The 4157-nt window shown below is 41.5% G+C and overlaps 1 pseudogene; it reads right to left on the bottom strand.

The window, feature by feature from the left end:
* Positions 1-243: 243 nt before the first annotated feature.
* Positions 244-1509, bottom strand: LOC109679301 (tubulin beta chain pseudogene; annotated as a pseudogene).
* Positions 1510-4157: the final 2648 nt, after the last annotated feature.

Here is a 4157-nt window from a genome sequence, read left to right as displayed (position 1 = left end):
GAGAAGTGAGTGCCAGAAGGAAAAATAGGGTAATTCAGAATAGCAGATATCTAGAGTTGCCAGAATGGAGAGAGGAGATATTCAACAAACAAATATTTATTGAATGTCTACTATGTGACAGGCACTGATCTACATGCCTCCAAAAAGGAAAAAAAGATAGGCAGCAGAAATGTATTCTGAGGGAAAGGAGAAGATGAAGAAGGCTGAGGGAACGGAGGAGCCTGAGGTGATAGGGGCTCTGCTTTAGGCTTCCTCTTCAGCCTTCTCACCAAAATCGTCTTCCTCTTCTGCAGTGGCACCCTCTGATACTCAGAGACGAGGTCATTCATGTTGCTCTCAGCCTAGGTGAACGCCATCTCGTCCAGGCCTTCACCTGTGTTAGCAGTGGAGGAAGGCCTTCCAGTGGGACATGGCAGTGAACTGCTCTGAGAAGTGTTTGAAGAGCTCCCAGATGGCAGTGCTGTTGCCAGTGAAGGTGACTACCATCTAGAGACCACAAGGTGGGATGTTGCAGACAGCTGCCTTGACATTGTTTGGGATCCACTCCACGAAGAAGCTGCTATCCTTGTTCTGCACGTTGAGCATCTACTTATCCTTTTCCTTCATCGACATCTGTCCACGGAAGACAGCAGCCACCGTGAGGTAACAGCCATGGCGGGGGTCACAGGCAGTCATTATGTTCTTGGCATTGAAGACCTGCTGAGTGATTTCAGGCACAATGACAGCCTGATACTGCTGGCTTCCACCACTGGTGAAAGGGGCGAAGCCAGGCATGAAGAAGTGGAGATGTGGAGAGGGCACCATGTTGACTGCCAGCTTACAAAGGTCAGCAATGAGCTGACCAGGGAAGTGGAGGCAGGTGGTGACACCACTCATAGTGGCTGAGACGAGATGGTTCATGTCCCTGTAGGGTGGCATAGTCAGCTTGAAGGTGTGGAAACAGGCAGAAAGGGCCTTGTCAATGCAGCAGGTCTCACCAGTGTTCTCTACCAACTGATGGACAAAGAGGGTGGCATTGTAGGGCTTAACCATGACACTTTGGGTGAGGGCACTACTCTAAATGTGTTCATGATATGGTCAGTATACTCTTCACAGATCTTGCTAAGAGCAGGGTGCCCATTCTGGAGCCTGTGCCCCCACCCAGTGAATGGGTCAGCTGGAAGCCTTGCAGGCAGTCAAGCTCTCAACCTCTTTCCGACCACAGTCAGGACTGAGTCAATCAGCTCAGCTCCTTCTGGGCACTTGACCTGGTTTTTGCCTTCCCCAGACTGACCAAAACCAAAATTATCTGCTCTGAAGATCTGGCCAAAAGGACTTGAGCGAGCAGAGTCCATGGTCCCAGGTTCTAGATCCACCAAGATAGCACAAAGAACATAACTGACACCTGTGACCTCATTGTAGTACACTACATGCCATCCAGCTATGGATCACTGTCTCCGGTAAGTACCGGTGGGGTCAATGCCCTGTTCATCGCTGATCACTTCCCCAGAACTTGGCATTCATCTGGTTGCCACAGTGACCGGCCTGGATGTCCACTCTCCACGATTTCCTTCATGGCTACAGAGTAAGGTATGTTAAGTTTTTGTTTTTGTTTTTTTTAATATACTGGTCTCAGGCCAAAGGGATGGGACATGCCCTGGAGACTGGAGCAGTGAGATGTGCATGCAATGGCAGGAAGATTCTTAAGAAAATACTTAAAAAAAAAGAAATTATCCTGTGGCTAGACATGGTGACTCATGCTTGTAATCCTCGCTACTTGGAAGGCTGAGATTGGGAACATTGCAGTTTGAGGCCAGCTCTGGCAAAAATGTTCCCCATCTTAGCCAGTAGCTGAGACTGGTGGTGCATACCTATCGTCCCACCTATTTGAGAAGTGTAAAATAGGAGCATCACAGTCCAGCCCAGCCAGGCATAAACAGACTAGCCTATTGAAAAATAACTAACGCAAAAATGTCTGGGGGCATGTCTTCAGTGGTAAAGGGCTTGCCTAGCAAGTGCAAGGCCCTGAGTTCAAATTCTAATTCTGCCAAAAAAAATTTTTTCAAATTTGATCTTCTTCATGAATTAATAGCATGGTTTATGATACATTGACAAAGAAGAGTTCATTTAAAGTATTTTTGCATATTGTCTTGTTTCTTTTATAATTAAACCACCCAATTTCCAAATACCTACATTTGTCGCATAAACATATTTTCCTCTAACTATTTTTCCTTAATGCATTCAGTCCTTTACATGTAAGTACTTTACAGTCTTACAAAAATGGAATAGTGAAAGTTTTGAGTCTGGAGGGCACCTGGATATTCTGGATTTATTGGCTTTTCCCCATTAGCTTTTTGGTTGTTTCTGGTTTTGTGTTTGGACCACATATTAAACCAATAATCAGACAAAAAAATCAAATAAAAAAGGAAAGTAGTTTTCTAAGTCTCCATCTCAAATCCTGGTCTTTCTGTCTAGTGACAATAGCCACTATGAACAAATATGAAACAGTCTCATTTTTCTGACCTCTTACTAAATGCTTTTATTCTTATGCTATTTTCTACTAATTAACACACAAACTCCACGCATATCATTGATTTCTTGTGCTCCTAGGCATCAGCAAGAGACCTTATAGGAGATTTGGCCTTAGGTATTTGTCTCTAATAAGGGAAACTCTCTCTCATTGCCTCTCATTAAGGGAAAGGTGTGTGTGTGTCTGTGTGTGTGTGTGTCTGTGTGTGTGTGTGTGAGAGAGAGAGAGAGAGAGAGAGAGAGAGAGAGAGACAAAGAGAGAGAGAAACTTTCATTACATGCATTGCCTATATGTTAATGTCTTCTACCAGACATTAAAACTGCCCTACTCTATCTTAAATCAATCTCTCAAATTTTCAAATAAGAAAACTAGGCATTTTTTATTGGTTGGAATGTGAACCTCCTGGGAACTTCCCCTTTTTTAAGGTTAAAACATGCATAGTTTAATACTAAATCTTCCAGAGTACATTAGCAATAAGCACCAGATGCTTTAAGCTTTTGTGTGTCCTTTGATCCACAAATTCCACTTTTAGATGTTTTTCCTAAGGCAATAATTAAGGCTAAAGTGACGTGTTACAGTACCAACTTATTAATACTGAAAAATTAGAAACAACATAAATACTAGAGACCGGAAATTAAATAAATTACAGCAATAAGTAAATAGAACAGACTAGTAAAAACTACTAAAATATGCTATAGAAGAATATTTAATAATGTTTAATAGTAAAGAAAAATGTTCAGTGAAAACAGATTTCAAAATATTATGCTGAGTTCTTAGGGAAAAGAAAATATGTGGCTATATCTGAAAGAAAACTTTATCTGTATAAAAACAATTCACAATAAGTTGATAAAAATAAGGTGACTAAAATATTTTTAAATAAATGAGTGCATTTGGGTTTATGAAGTATTCTAAGTACAGGTAAATTATTTTCCCCATTTTTTAACCAGTCTGTCACTCCCAACAATTGTCTCTCATTCGTACAATGATTGATTTGAGCGTACGTGCTCTAAACTGTGACTCCTATGATGCATCCTCAGTTATAATGCTATGGAAATCCACCTCGCATGAGCTCTTGGGAGCTGTTATGGCTCCCTGCATGCCTAAAGTTCCATCATCAGTTCCATTGCCTTCTTGAGAATTGAATTAAATTCTTTGTCAAGTCCATAAATGAATATCTCTGAGACTGTTTTAGAGAGCCTCCATTCAGCACATTGGTTATTTCCCTGATGACAATGGCTTAGTAGGTTCAGAGATAAATGTTCCTTTTGGATACATGGCATACAATAAAATGGCTGCAGCACATCCAAATCCCAACCACTGATTCTAAAAAGCAGATGTTGGACTTGATTTTCCTTTATTAAAAATTTGCAAATATCACAAGGCCAGACTCAGGCATTTCTTCCTTGCACATTCCAGTTCAGACATTCATGCTTAGAGGAAGGCCAGAATTAAACTTCTCTCCTGGTAAGAGGGGTTAGGGCTCAAATCAAACTGTCATTTAGCTGTGTGAGTCTGCTCTAACTTGGATGTCCACACAAATGGATCTCTGCTGGGTCAGAGGATGCTCAACAGATGCTCATGGGATACTTTTGAATATTGGGTTATTAATCTGTGCTGAGTTTATCCTCTGATTGGGCATAAATCTACA

The sequence above is a fragment of the Castor canadensis genome, chromosome 6 (assembly GCF_047511655.1).
Source record: "Castor canadensis chromosome 6, mCasCan1.hap1v2, whole genome shotgun sequence".
Classification (NCBI taxonomy): domain Eukaryota; kingdom Metazoa; phylum Chordata; class Mammalia; order Rodentia; family Castoridae; genus Castor; species Castor canadensis.
The sequence above is the reverse complement of the archived record's forward strand: the minus strand, read 5'-3'. Positions and strand labels throughout refer to the sequence as shown.